Source organism: Schistocerca serialis, chromosome 7 (genome assembly GCF_023864345.2).
Source record: "Schistocerca serialis cubense isolate TAMUIC-IGC-003099 chromosome 7, iqSchSeri2.2, whole genome shotgun sequence".
NCBI classification, from domain to species: Eukaryota; Metazoa; Arthropoda; class Insecta; order Orthoptera; family Acrididae; genus Schistocerca; species Schistocerca serialis.
In genome coordinates, this window is record NC_064644.1 from 505631485 (window position 1) to 505648143 (window position 16659).

General features: G+C 36.7%; 1 protein-coding gene across 1 annotated transcript in view; it reads left to right on the forward strand.

The window, feature by feature from the left end:
* The window catches only part of LOC126412599 (katanin p60 ATPase-containing subunit A-like 2), a 191911-nt gene that overhangs the window by 151022 nt on the left and 24230 nt on the right, over positions 1-16659 (forward strand). The window lies entirely within an intron of this gene.

The window sequence follows — 16659 nt, forward strand, 5'->3', positions numbered from 1 at the left end:
TCCAATGTTATCTGACCACCACAGCCTATGATTGATGGTCAGCTGTGAAAATTATCTTGTGTAGCAACCTATTCACATTGAGACACTCAGATTGTTATATGCAGACATTACACAGCTAAGATGAAAATTGTCAGAACTTGAGTGTGATAGAGTATATACTTGTGACAACAAGATAGATTTTTAACTTATTTACTAATATACTAACAAACTTAGATCAAATCTGTTCCTCACAAGTAACTTAAAGGTTGAAAATAGATAGTGCACCAAACAAAAAAAAGAAGGCTGAACAACTGTGTCACAGCTGGGCTGCATAACCTGAGAAATACTATCATTGCCCTTCATCAAATGGCAAAAACTGTTAACCTAGAATCAAAGCAGAGGTACAAAGAAGCCAAGAAGAAGTACAGGACTGAAATTCAGACAGCAAAGCAAAGAGCCAATGATGCTTTCATTGATAATTCTAGCAATAAATGTAAAGCTGCCTGGAATAGAATAACTACAGAGGCAGAAAAACACAAAAACAGACAAGAAACTGCTATATTGCCAGAAATATTAAAGGAATACTTTGTTGATAGCAGTAAGTGTGAATGTTCTACTACATCCACACCAATTGATGCAACTTCTGGAAGTACTTTCCATAACATACCTGATCTAAATAATTATCTTTTAGATGGATACAGGTTACCTGCCAAACTGTATACAAAGTGGTCATAAACCTATATAGTTCTTACAGTGAAGATCTCTGTGGCATCTCAAACACCATGATGAAACAAACAATTGACATTATTGGTTCAAATGGCTCTGAGCACTATGCGACTTAACTTCTGAGGTCATCAGTCGCCTAGAGCTTAGAACTAATTAAACCTAACTAACCTAAGGACATCACACACATCCATGCCCGAGGCAGGATTCGAACCTGCGACCCGAGCGGTCGCTCGGCTCCAGGCTGTAGCGCCTAGAACCACACAGCCACTCCGGCCGGCAATTGACATTATTGTTGCCATCCTTACCTTTCTGAATAATAATACTTTTAAGACTGTAAAATTTCCTGACATCCTGAAGGCTATTATTGTTATTCCAATTTATAAGAAATGACATAAAAACAGACCTGAAAGCTACTATCCAATATCCCTCATACCGTAATATCCAACATAATAGGATGTTTATTAAATTAGAACTATGCAGCTATTTTGAGGAGCACAATCTGTTTTCCTCTTCACACTTTGGTTTTAGACCAGGTTTGTCTACAATAAATGCATTAAAAAAACTTATTACTGATATTCTTGATGGTTTTAAGAAAAATTCCTTTACTTACTACTAGACCTGAGCAAATCATTTGACACTGTGTCACACAAAATACTTATAAATAAGCTAAGCACTGTGGTATCAAGAATAATGAATTGACACTGGTAAGATCATACTTGACTAGCAAAACTTGAATGGTTATAGTAAATAACTTCAATCAAATGTCCTACTAGTTGTTACAGGTGCCCCACAAGGCTCAGTACTTAGCTCCTTCATTTTTACCTGTACGTGAATGACTTGCCTACTTTCTTGCCCCATAATATATGCTGATGACACTACCCTGATTACTGTGGATAACAACCTGGAGGAGATGAGGAAAGAAACAAAAGCAATGCCTTAATAGTCTGCCACATGAGTCCAAAATAACAAACTTATCCTAAACAACAGCAAGACTGAAACTATGTATTTCTTCCTGCGAAAGCTCAATGAAAAACTGAATGATTCTGACTCTGTTAGACTTCTCAGAATTCACCTGGAACCCAGACTGACTTATAACAGCCACACTGAACAGTTATGTACCAAATTATTAGGAGTAGAGTTTGTGTTAAGCAAATTAAAAAATCAGTTTGCAAACAACAACTACTATCTTCATACTTTGCCTTCTTTCAGTTGCATCTGAAATATACAATAAAACTATAGGCATCTCTCGTGGTGCTCAAACAGTGGCCTTGTGGCAGAAGAAAGCTATGAGAGCATTGACAGCAGGAATTACAAGCCGAGAATCATGCTGAAATGACTTTGAAGAATTAAATATCTTGACTGTACCCTCATTTTATATTACAACATGTCTTCTCTCCTCAAAAAAATAACTACATTATCTTCAAGAACAGCTATCCATCCTCATGAAACTAGAAATAACCTAGAAGTAGAATTTGCAGTACTGTGCAAGATCGAAAACAGTTTTAGGCACACAAGGATGAAGCTTATAAAAGCTGCCACCACCAAAAAGAAAATAACCTAATGATATTTTTGAGAAATACCTTCATAAATTGTCAGTTGATAAGTGTGTTTACAGTGTGAAGAAATTTGAATGTAAATAAGTTTGTTTATACTGTTGAGGAATCTGAATGAACATAGCAAATCTCCTCATCCCCATCTATTGTTCAAACCCATCGCTTCCTGTAGAAATTAAGCCACATTAAGGAAATAAACATTCAGTATTGTGTATCCTCAAAGTGTACACAAAAACCTCAGATTTATGTAACACAGAGTGTGAAGCTGACCTTGGGGAAGCTCAGTTTTGATTCCAGAGAAATGTTGGAACACATGAGACAATACTGACCCTATGAATTATTCTATGACCTTTGGGAAGATCAGTTTTGATTCCGGAGAATTGTAGGAATGCGTGAGGCAGTACTGACCTATGACTTATCTTAGAATGTAGGGTAAGGAAAGCCAAACATACATTTATAAACTAAGGGAAATCTCTTGTAAATGTTGACTGGAATACTTTCTTTGAAAGGCAACCTACATTTATAGCATTTGTAGAAAGCTTTTGGAAATGTTGACTGGAATACTTTCTTTGAAATGCTGAAGGTAGCAGGGTAAAATATAGGGAGCAAAAGGCTAGTTACAACTTGTACAGAAACAAGACAGCAGTTATAAGAGTTGACGGATATGAAAGGGAAGCATGGTTAGAAGAGAGTGAGACAGGGTTGTAGCCTATCCCAAATGTTATTCAGTTTGTACACTGCGCAAGCAGTAAATGAAGCCAAACAAAAATTTCGAGTAGAAATTAAATTTCAGGGAGGAGAAATAAAAACTTTGTGGTTTGCCGATGACATTGTAATTCTGTCAGAGACAGAAAGGACTTGGAGTGCTCCTCCAAATCCCTTGCCATCTCTGAACAGAATGGCAGTGTGTGGAAAGGATTATGTAAGATGAACATCAATGAAAGCAAGACAAGAGTAATGGAATGTATGTCCATCCCTTTGACAGGAGCTCTTTGAGACATCGGACTGTGAGAAAATGAAATACCTACAGCTGTTCTTATGATTTTATTTCTTTTGTTGTAACTAGTTTTGGCACTTCAGTGTGCCATCTTCAGGCTGTAGTTGATGCAGAATGGGTTCACACAATCCCTATACACATCACACAAGTGTCCAGAATAACTGGTTATGTAAACTATCTGAAAACTTTGGTGTCAGCATTCTAACCATCAACTGTTGGCTGTTGAGTGCTGACATCAAAGTTTTCAGGTAGTTTGCGTAACCAGTTATGCTGGCCACTGATGTGAAATATATAGAGATCGTGTCAACCCCGTCTGCATCAACTACAGCCTGAAGATGGCACAGTGAAGTGCCGAAACTGGTACAAACAAAATAAATAAAGTCATAAGTATGGCTGTAGGTGTTTCTTTTTCTCATAATGGAATGTAGTCTAATTAAATCAGGTGATGCTGAGAGAATTATACGACAGTTAATTTAGTAGAAGAGTTTTGTTATTAGGGAAGCAAAATAACTGATAATGGCCAAAGCAGAGAGGATATAAAATGTAGACTGACAATGGCAAGAAAAGTATTTCTGAAGAAGAGAAATTTGTTAATATTGAATATAGATTTAAGTGTCTTGAAGTCTTTTCAGTAAGTATTTGTTCGGAGTGTAGCCATGTATGGAAGTGAAATATGGGCAATAAACAGTTTAGACAAGAAGAGAATAGAAGCTTTCGATATGTGGTGCTACAGAAAAATGCTGAAGATTAGATGGGTAGACCACATAATGGGGAGAAAAGAAATTTGTGGCACATCCTGACTAGAAGAAAGGATCAGTTCCTAGGACACATCATTCTGAGACCCCAAGGAATCAGTAATTTAATATTTTAGGGAAGTATGAAGGGTAAATATCACAGAGGGAAACCAAGAGGTAAATGCAGTAAGCAGATTCAGAAGGTGTTAGTTCCAGTACTTATTGAGAAATGTAAAGACTTGCACAGGATAGAGTAGACTGAAGACCACAACAACAACAACAGAGTGTATACAGTGTTACTTACTGGTTCCAAGTGCACCACATCAATTTGCAGTTATAAAGTAAATCTCTAGCAATAAGATGGCAAACTATTAAAAATGGTGTAGAATGTGAAATGCAAAATTGTGTATTTCAGCATATGTTGGCTGCTGATAAATAAATAAAAAAATAAGTCATACTGCCAAACGTCCAAAATACTAATAAACACTTCCATTTTCAGACAATAAGAGGCTTAGTTTCTAAAAGTCCTATTTAGTTTATCATAAGAACTTCAGGCCATTATCTTGTTTCTGTTTATTCCTTTTTCTGTTCATCCAATTATCCTAAATAAAAAAAGGAAACCTCCTTTATGAATTCACTGTCAAATTGCACTACTTTCTTTCCTAGTTATTAAATGCACATAGTTTTAGTTTTGTTATACTTGATCTTTGGCCTGCTTTCAAACTTTCTCTATTGTTTTCAATTTTTTGTTGAAATTTACCTGCCCTAGAGGCAAATGGTACAAAGTTATTAGCAAAATGAAAGTGGTATAAAAATGTTATAACAGCACATATTCTTCAATTATTTTGCCACTGTAAGCATCTGAAAACATTCTTAAGGGCTGCCAAGCCTAGTTTTGGTGGCACAGAAACTTCTTGTGTAATTACTGTTTCAGTTTTGAATTTCTTACTATCCTAATTAACTCTAATGGAAGGTGCATCATATATGTTGCTGAACAAAATACTACTTGGTAAATAAATGGCTAGTTTCTGGAGGACTGTAAATACAGATTTTGTTGAAAGTGAGCCAAAGTGTGTTTCAAAATATATGAATTCCAGACAAAGTGGTCATTCATACTCACTGCTCTGTTCTGTGATTTTGAACCTAGGATTAGCACATTGCCAACAACGTATCTAACCTCTACGCCATGGTGGACAACAAACAAGTGACAGCCCTTCTCCCTCCTGGGGAATAGTGAGTGACTTTTATAGGTGCTGCTTCAAAGGATCTTGGCAGTAGATCCTGGAAATTTCTTTGGTATAGTAATGCTGAAAAAAGTCACATTCCAGCTATGTGGTCACTGTGATGAGAGGGTCTTCACGTCCTTTACATGGAATCTCTCCATTGTCAGTTTGCCACTCATGACTATAATAAGTTTTCATATAGAAGACTTGTATAACAAGTAAAGACAGTGTATCAGTGACTTCTAGTAACTCACTTTTCCGTTGCGGTTTTGGACTCACAACCACAGAGCAGAAAAAATTACATGAAGCCTGTAGTGTCTAAATTGATTGAGTTGTTTGTGAATGTCTAGAAGATCAGTATTGTATCCCAGCTTCTCTAATCAGTGGCAATACACATGGACAGTATATCTCTCCCTCTGAGGTCAGTTTCTGTGTTTTGTCCATTGGTATCATTCTGTGAGTGATCCTGTAATGTTCAATGGCTTTTGACACCAGTGTTGTCTGAAACATTTTTCCAGGATCAAAAACATTAAATGTGCTGCTCTGTACTTCAAAACCGTGCATTTAACAAGGACTTTGTTTTGTATCTGCAGCTTCAGAATTCTATACAGTAGTTTTAAAGCGTATTGAGAGAGGTAGTCTGTGCCCATGAATCCTATTTATCAATTTTGGTAATCACTCCTGGAGTCACAGCTAAACAACTGTTTCCAATGGGGCTACTAAATTAAAGGGACTGGCAAATAGGGACGAGATTAATTCAAATTTCTTCTACTCACTTCCCTACCATATTATTCCCTCATTATCAGTATGGGTAATAAGATTCTTCCTTCTTATAGAGCAGAATATTATACAATGTTTTGTCATTTTAATTACCTTTCAGCATTCTCAACTGCAAAATTTCTATAGCTATTAGGAAACATGATAAAAAAAAATAAGGAGGGCCCATAACCAGTTGTGTGATATTTGTGGAATCAGCCAAGAACAGTGACAAGTACCAGGCAGAATATAAGAAAATTCATTATTAGAATTTATCAAATTCTAATTTTAATATCATACATTGTGTAGTTTATTATTCACGTACACTGCTACAGTCATAAAGATTCCTTGGACTGAGAGAATAACCAGTGCAGAAAATTTCAACAATGTAGGAGAGGAAAGATCAGTATAGAGCGCTATCAAGGAACAAAGGGACCAAAGGGTTGGACATCTTTGCAGACATTGTTCCTTTATTACGAAATTAACAAGAGGAAAGATGCCTGGGAAGAATACATGAGAAGCCCAAGACTTCAGTACATCAGGCAGATAAATCAATGTCTGAAATTATCAACATATTCAAAAGTGAACAGACATGCAAATGATTGGGAAAAATGAAGAACAAGAATTGGTGCTGACAAGTCCATGGATTGAGAATAAAAGAAGAAAACCATTAAATGGTGGGTTTTACATTTAAATTCAGTGTAATAAATTACTAAATAAATCACTTCCCTGATAAATATACTCCAAGAATGGCACCACAATCCACAGAATTGATGCCACATGATTCCATTGATGGCATTTTAGATAGTCTGTGTATTAACACAGATGTTAACAGTGAAGCCTGCTTTTATTTTATTTTTTAAATAGTCCCGGATGACCATGTGATGAAATGTTGTGAAAATTATTGTGAATGTTTGATTACAAATGAACTGGGATAATGAACAAACATTTTCATATTATTGCATTGCAGTTCCCCTTTATACAATGTTCATTGTATCCACAGGAATTCTCCTCTGACGGCTTCTTACCTCTCTCAGGGCATTATGGTTTTTATCACTGCTGTATTCTACCTTTCTCAGCAGTGACATTTGTTAACGCAGTGATAATGAGGATATCATCCATGCTAGGATATTCCTCCAAGAGATTATCAGCAGTTGGTGTCATGTTTGCATTGGGTTTTGTATCTTGCTCTGATGTCATGCTACTGAAATGTCAGTGTCTGTCTTGACATTTGTTCAGACACATCCTTATCAGCCAATATGAAAAATGATGATCCATCACAACAGTAAATAGTCTATAAATTAATGCAATCAACAGGCCTTACTTACTGATTATTCAAATAATACAAGACACTCTTTCTTCACTGCAGAGTTATTCATCTCAGATTTTGAGAGTATATTGCAGAATTAAATTATCTCTTTTTCAGTGCAGTCCTGGATTTGCAATAAAACTGCTTCTGTGCTCTAATTCCAGTTACATCTCAGCATTATCATTGCTCTTTTCCACAGCTAAGGAGTACATGAATGCCTCTTTTAAGACACCAAGCTAATTCTTACTCACAGTTCCAAGAAATTTGTCATTTTTCTGATGCAGTTACAGTAGTGTTCCTTGCTACTGAAATTATTTGTAATGTACCTGTGGGGAAGCACATTTTCAGAAAACGGTGGTATTCATTAAAATAATAGGGAAGTTCCTTCATGCTGTAAACTAAGCCCATGATCACCAAAAGCTAAAGGAAAGTATTTTGATAAATAATGTGCTCATGTTCTGTATATATGCAAGGTCATCAAATGCAGAAATTTTCCTCTCTCTAAAAATAAATTCAAACTTACTATGACAGAAGATGAAGAAAAACAGTGTAATTTTTAGAGACCTAAACAATGACATGGGGAAAGAATAAAAAACAAGGCAAAATTTTGGAATATTGTTGTTACAGTACAAATGGAGGCAATTATATATGCACCTGCAAGACTGATTTCTAAAAGTCAGAAAGTCACTAATGACATGATCAACAGTATTAATAAATTTATAAATGGGGCACAGGTAATTCAAATAGAAATATCCAGTAGTCATGGACAGCCAGTTAGCCATTTCATAAATAATGACCTAACATAGGAACTGAAGCAAACCACTAAAGGAGTCAGGATCGTCAATAAGCAAAACATCAACTTCTTAAAAATGACTTTAAGTAGGGAACTTTGAACTGCAGTATTAAGAGGAGGAGCTAGAGATTTTCTTCATATTCTCACATATTGCTTCCATAGAGACAAAATTAGACTAATCCACAGAGGCATTTGACCAGTCATTCTTCTCTGGCTTCATACATGATTGAAGTGGGAAGAAACCCAAACATGTGGTATAATATTAAGTCCACTCTGGCATGTACTTCACAGTGCTTCACTTAGTATGTGTGTCAATGTATATTTTTATAAACATCACAACACCATGGCTCATGGAAAAGGGCCTCATTATAAATCCAAAAAGGACTACATATCATGAAACAAAAAAGTATGAGCATCTAGACATGAAGGTAGTTGAAACATCATGGAATTCTTTTAGATAAGCTAAATCATTATGGTTTGAGGGGGACAGTGCACAAATGGTTTAATTCATACTTAACTGAAAGAATGCAGAAAGTTGAAATAAGTGGTTCATGTAATGTTAAAACAACAGCTGATTCCTCAAACTGGGGAGGGGGGGCTATGTAGTACGAGGTCCCACAGGGTTCAGTCTTAGGTCCTTTACTGTTCTTGATATACATTAATGACTTGCCATTCCACATTGATGAAGATGCAAAGTTAGCTCTTTTCTGCTGATGATATAAGTATAGTAATAGCATCCAAAAACCAAGAACTAAGTGATGTAATTGTAAATGATGTTTTTCACAAAATTATTAAGTGGTTCTCAGCAAATGGACTCTCTTTAAATTTTGATAAAACACAGTATATACAGTTCCGTACAGTAAATGGCACAACTCCAGTAATAAATATAGACTTTGAACAGAAGTCTGTAGCTAAGGTAGAATTTTCAAAATTTTTAGGTGTGTCCATTGATGAGAGGTTAAACTGGAAGCAACACATTGATGGTCTGCTGAAACGTCTGAGTTCAGCTACGTATGCTATTAGGGTTATGGCAAATTTTGGTGATAAGAATCTCAATAAATTAGCTTACTGTGCTTACTTTCATTCACTGCTTTCGTATGGCATCATATTCTAGGGTATTTCATCGTTGAGTAGAAAAGTATTCATTGCTCATAAACGTGTAATCAGAATAATCGCTGGAGCCCACCCACGGTCTTCCTGCATACATCTTTTTAAGGATCTAGGGATCCTCACAGTATATATATTCACTTATGAAATTTGTTGTTAATAATCCAACCCAGTTCAAAAGTAATAGCAGTGTGCATAGCTATAACACCAGGGGAAAGGATGATCTTCACTATGCAGGGTTAAATCTGACTTTGGCACAGAAAGGGGTAAATTATGCTGCCACAAAAGTCTTTGGTCACCTACCAAACAGCATCAAAAGCCTGACAGATAGCCAACTAACATTTAAAAATAAATTAAAAGGATTTCTAGATGACAACTCCTTCAACTCATTGGCTGAATTTTTAGATATAAATTAAGGGGAAAAAAAACAACTTAAACATTTGTGTCATGCAATATTTTGTGTAATGTAATATCTTGTACAGACATCTTTTATTAACCTGACACGTTCCACATCATTACGAAGTGTCGTATTCATGATCTATGGAACAAGTATTAATCTAATCTAATCTAGAGGAAGTAGAATCTAGCCCTAAGTATTATTGTGGATTATGATCTGAAATGAAAACAGCATAGTAACACAGTTTACTGAATCACTAAGCTCAGTTACATTTATTATGAAGCAGTTCTAACAATATGTTAGTAAACACCTGCTGTGAACAGTATAGCACTGACTGAGGTGGAAGCAGTGTCAAAGTGGAGGTATTGTTGCTTACTGCCACCCCTTCCACATCCAAGTCTCCCTTCTCTACAGATAAGGCAGATGTGGCAATTGTATCTGCTCCAAATCCTCAACACCTGTACCAACAACTTGACATAGGCCTTCCCTTCATGCATCCATCCTACAGATCTCGTCCTCGAATAAATCTCTTGGGCAGTCTCCTCCCATCACCTTCTGATAAATATAGCTTTCACTTCAAAAAAGGCTGTGGAGCACCTTCCTAATTACTTTGTGCGACTCAGGCATTGAATGCCTCCATATATCAATCCACTCTCAGGTCCTGCCCCATATTGAGATCTGTCCCTGATATATAGTTCCATAGCAAACACTGTCTCTGTTTATTGCCTTCCTAAAATCTGTAACTACCTTGCCAAACCATAAGGCAGTCCCTGACCATTATCTCAAACCAAAAGTTCCTATCCTTACACCCATTCCTGCTGTAACACTTATTTCATGTTTCATCCACTGCCACTAACTCCAGCTGGATCATAGGTAAATCTTACATTATCATAAACAGAGCAACATATGAAACCATGTAAATTGTTTACTGACCAACATATTCACTGCATGTCTTTTTATACACATTGTCAGACAAGAAACTGAAGCACCCTGCAGGAGAGGAGGAAACAAAATGAAACTTCACAGGTAGAGATGGTATGTGATGTTATTCCAGTGATTACAAACTCGAGTCAAATTTAAAAAGAACTTTTCAGTAACAGCCCAGTTATCAGTGATTTTGCACCCCCTCTGGTCTGGACAAAAGCACTGATTCAGTTGGGAAGGATGCCGTAAAGCCATTGTATCCTCTCCTGAAGCGAGCTGGCCCACAGCTGTTGTTACTGGTCCTTGATATCCTAATACTGGTACTGAGACAGAACTGATGTCCCAAATTGATTCCATGCATTTCCTATTGGCAACAGACCTGTTGATCTTGCTGCCCATGGGAGTCATGCAGACACTTCGTAGAGACATGTGCCATGTTTAGAAATGCATTGTCCTGTTGAAAAATGGCATCATGATACTGCTGCATGAGGAGCAACACATGAGGGTGCAGGACATCTGTGACATGCTGTTGTGCCATCAGAGTTCTCTCAGTCATTACCAACCATGACCTAAAGTCAAACTTGAAGGCTCCCACACCATGATGCCAGGAGTTGCACCACTATGCCACTCCAAAACATTGTAATAATGGGACGCCTCCATAGTGTCTGCCATTCTCACTGACGATGGTCATCTGGGTTATTGCAGAACCTTGATTCAGTGCTGAACACTCTGTGATGCCATTCATTGGCAGTTTGTGCTGCCCAGTCATGGCATCACTCCAAATGCAGTCGTTTGTATTGTGGTGTTAACAGCAGGCTTCACATTTCCTAGTCTGGCTGCTGCTAGTCTCTGACCAATGGTGCAGGATGATGCAGAATGTTATATGGAATTAATTACTTTTGCTTGGATGGCAGGTGCGTGTGTGAAGGGTCTATGACATGCTTGGTGCACAATACAGCAATCCTCACTTTTGGTTTTCAGAAATGGTCGACTGGTACATTGACGATGAGAGTGCCTGCCCCCATGTTCCCATGCAGTTCAACTTCAGGCCACTATCACATCCAAATGCCACCAGATCTGGATATTGCATGAGTTGTGCAGCTGGCCAACTGGTGATCCAAAATAAGGCCGCTTTCAAAATCTGTCAGGTACCAATAACACTGTCTCACACAAGTAAGCCGCGTCTCCCTGTCATTCACAATGATCACACAACATCTGACACTGTTCACAAGCCTTATATACCATACCATACCTGGTAACAGCACTAAACAAAACCACACCAATGCAGTATGTTGGCTGTTCTTCATGTCACAGAGAACTGCATTTTTAATTGATTACAAATTTGCTGATAGCATGTGCATGTACAAAGTTAAATTGACACCTGATCACGTTTTGTGTGCGCTTCACTTTTTTGTCAGGTGTTGTAGGGATGACAACTACTCATGATCATTCTGAACAGTTTCCAGCCTCAGGCTGGGTCTGTTTGGAACATAAAACTTGCCATCTATTCCTGTTTTCTTACCATCTTCCTGTGTTCCTCTAGTGCATCACCACCTCCTTTGCAACCCAGTCCTCCCCACCTATCACCCATCAATCACTAACCTTTTCTCCTGGTCCATTCCTTTGCATCTCTGTTCCAGGTATCTTCTTGGGAATCCTCTTGTTTTCCATTCTGTTCCTCTCTGTACTAACTGCAGCATTATATTCTGTGATAGTTTCCAATGCCTATAAGAACTTGTCGTCCTTTGAACAACATAGTTGATTATTAAGACCTTAGCCACATCCAGCAGAAATTCATATTTTGTCACTTCATTACTAGTGTTCTATTTGTAAAGGACATAAGAATTCAGAGGAAACACAATTACCAAAACAAAAAAAAGAAACAAACAAACAAAAAATGTTAATGGCCATCTTCTCATTCTTCAAACAACTTTGTAATTTATTTCACAACTGATCACAAGTGAGTGATCCACCTTTGTATGGTGGTGAAACATTATAATACTGACCTTTTCTGAGACCATGTATCTTCATCAATATGCATAATAGAGATGAGTAAAAGTTGCAATTTGGCTCGAACATATGACAACATTGTTACATGTTTTGTAAAAGTGAACAGCTTGAATCTACACATGTTTGTTTATTAGACAAATATTGTTGCGGAAAATCTGGTTTGTTCTTTCATAATTTTCCAACTAATGCCAACCATTTCTCCAATACAATTTCTGCAAGAAGCAGACAGGTGCACCAATTGACAGTAGTTACATTTCTGAGAAACACTAAAGTTACCCTATTTCTGAGTACTCATTTGATTTGTTGAAAGGACAACTTGGCTCTGTGATTACACATGTTTCAATGTTCATAAGATAAAATGTTCTGGAATCTACCACAGAAAAAACCTTTATACCATGTTTGTTTGGTCTTTTTGCATATACTGTAGGAAGTAACATCACCATTGAAATGGAATTAGTTGATTTATGCAATTGCAGTCTTTCTCAGCATATTCCACTAATGAATTCTTCTCGGGTTATCAGCCGAGTGGTGACATCGTCTTGTCGCAACGTTTCAACGTATTTCATGCCCATCATCTTCTGGTGAAGTCTGACACTTGGCCAGAAGATGATGGGTATGAAACTCATTGAAACGTTGCGACAAGATGATGCCACCACTTGGCTGATAACCCGAGAAGAATTCATCAACAGAATTAGTTGATTCTCATTTGTCACATATTCTCCATGAGTATACAACTTCAGATGGTTATCTTACAATGGTGTGATAAGTTCACCCACACCAGTTAACTTAGCAGTCTTTTTCCTCTTATGTCTACGGTTTTCATCATCAAAGAGAATACAGTGAAGTCAAAAGAGGAATCTTCTAATGCAATAGTAACTGCAAATACATCTGACCCATCTACATAATTTCTGTGCATAGCCAGGGACCCAGAAAGGCATTCATCTTCACATGGTCTGTACATTGTGCATCACAAGATCTGTAAAACTGTCCATGAATGTTCATCATTCGCTTATTAGTGTACATAACAATGTCATTCACCAATATATGAGGGTAAATCAAACACAAATGGGACTTCTGTGCATGAGATGAGCATCTGTGGTTGGTAGAACTGAGACTGCACTTCTAGTATACTTTGGGGGGGGGGGGGGGGTGCATTAGGAGTGGGGAGTGCCAGCCATTCCACACTCCCAATTAATTCATCAATATTACTCATGATGTTGAAGCAACAGGGGCAACCCTCCATTGCGCATGCATAGTTATGAAATTTGTTGTTCATCAAGAAGTTCAAGCAATGGAAATTTTTTGGAGACTTCTTGCACAGTTCAGGATCCAAACATGGCCAAGGAACCATATGTCTGCCTGGCCTAAAGATTTCAAGATAGGATGAGAACAAGTTGAACATCAGAAAAATGATCACTGCCCTATGACCGGCATTAAGGGTGAAACATTTGCGCAGTTCGAGACATTCTCAAAGACAATTGACATGAGTGTAACTGAAATTGCAGAATAAATCATGGAAGCTGTCAAACAATCATGAAAAAGACCTGAAGTTCCATAAAGTATGTGCCAATGGGTCCTTTGCCATTTGCCCACAAATGAGAAATTGATTAGATTAGATCAGATTAGATTAATACTAGTTCCATGGATCATGAATACGATATTTCGTAATGATGTGAAACGAGTCGAATTTTCTAATACATGACATAATTAGGTTAATTTAACAACATACTTAAGTTAATATAACAACTTTATTTTTTGTGTTTTTTGTTTTTCTTTATTTTTTATTTTTATTTTTTTTATTTTTTAAATATTTTTTTCTTTTCTTTTTTTTTCTTAATTTATATCTAAAAATTCCTCTATGGAGTAGAAGGAGTTGTCATTCAGAAATTCTTTTAATTTCTTCTTAAATACTTGTTGGTTATCTGTCAGACTTTTGATACTATTTGGTAAGTGACCAAAGACTTTAGTGCCAGTATAATTCACCCCTTTCTGTGCCAAAGTTAGATTTAATCTTGAATAGTGAAGATCATCCTTTCTCCTAGTATTGTAGTTATGCACACTGCTATTACTTTTGAATTGGGTTTGGTTGTTAATAACAAATTTCATAAGAGAGTATATATACTGAGAAGCTACTGTGAATATCCCTAGATCCTTAAATAAATGTCTGCAGGATGATCTTGGGTGGACTCCAGCTATTATTCTGATTACACGCTTTTGTGCAATAAATACTTTATTCCTCAGTGATGAATTCCCCCAAAATATGATGCCATATGAAAGCAATGAGTGAAAATAGGCATAGTAAGCTAATTTACTAAGATGTTTATCACCAAAATTTGCAATGACCCTTATTGCATAAGTAGCTGAACTCAAACGTTTCAGCAGATCATCAATGTGTTTCTTCCAATTTAATCTCTCATCAATGGACACACCTAAAAATTTGGAATATTTTACCTTAGCTATATGCTTCTGATTAAGGTCTATATTTATTAATGGCGTCATACCATTCCCTGTACGGAACTGTATGTACTGTGTCTTATCAAAATTCAGTGAGAGTCCGTTTACAAGGAACCACTTAGTAATTTTCTGAAAGACAGTATTGACAATTTCATCAGTTAATTCTTGTTTGTCAGGTGTGATTACTATACTTGTATCATCAGCAAAGAGAACTAACTTTGCCTCTTCATGAATATAGAATGGCAAGTCATTAATATATAATAAGAACAACAAAGGACCCAAGACTGACCCTTGTGGAACCCCATTCTTGATAGTTCCCCAGTTTGAGGAATGTGCTGATCTTTGTATGTTACGAGAACTACTTATTTCAACTTTCTGCACTCCTCCAGTTAGGTACGAATTAAACCATTTGTGCACTGTCCCACTCATGCCACAATACTTAAGCTTGTCTAGCAGAATTTCATGATTTACACAATCAAAAGCCTTTGAGAGATCACAAAAAATCCTAATGGGTGGTGTTCGGTTATTCAGATCATTCAAAATTTGACTGGTGAAAGCATATATGGCATTTTCTGTTGAAAAAACTTTCTGGAAACCAAACTGACATTTTGTTAGTACTTCATTTTTACAGATATGTGAAGCTACTCTTGAATACATTACTTTCTCAAAAATTTTGGATAAAGCTGTTAGAAGGGAGATTGGACGGTAATTGTTGACATCAGATCTATCCCCCTTTTTATGCAAAGGTATAACAATAGCATATTTCAGTCTATCAGGGAAAATGCCCTGTTCCAGAGCTATTACACAGGTGGATGAGAATCTTACTTATCTGTTGAGAACAAGCTTTTAGTATTTTGCTGGAAATGCCATCAATTCCATGTGAGTTTTTGCTTTTAAGCAAGTTTATTATTTTCCTAATTTCAGAGGGAGAAGTGGGTGAGATTTCAATTGTATCAAATTGCATAGGTATGGCCTCTTCCATTAACAGCCTAGCATCTTCTAATGAACACCTGGATTCTACTATATCCACAACATTTAGAAAATGATTATTAAAAATATTTTCAACTTCTGACTTTTTGTTCGTAAGGTTTTCATTCAATTTGATGGTAATACTGTCTTCCTCTGCTCTTGGTTGACCTGTTTCTCTTTTAATAATATTCCAAATTGTTTTAATTTTATTATCAGAGTTGCTGATTTCAGACATGATACACATACTCCTGGATTTTTTAATAACTTTTCTTAATATAACACAGTAGTTTTTATAATTTTTGATAGTTTCTGGGTCACTACTCTTTCTTGCTGTCAGATACATTTCCCTTTTCCGGTTACAAGATATTTTTATACCCTTAGTAAGCCATGGTTTGTTACAAGGTTTCTTACGAGTATATTTAACTATTTTCCTGGGGAAGCAGTTTTCAAATGCATTTACAAAAATGTCATGAAATAAATTATATTTTAAATTGGCATCAGGTTCACGGTACACCTCATCCCAGTCTAACTGCTGTAGGCTTTCCCTGAAATTTGCAATTGTTAAATCGTTGACTGAACGTACTACTTTGGAGGACTGTTTAGTATTGCTGAATGGAGCTATGTCATATATTGTAACTAGCTGAGATACTTGGAGGTCTGTCAGAGGTGTACAGCAAGATTTGTGAAAGGAGATGACACATTTTTTAGCCAATTTGTCACCTGTGATA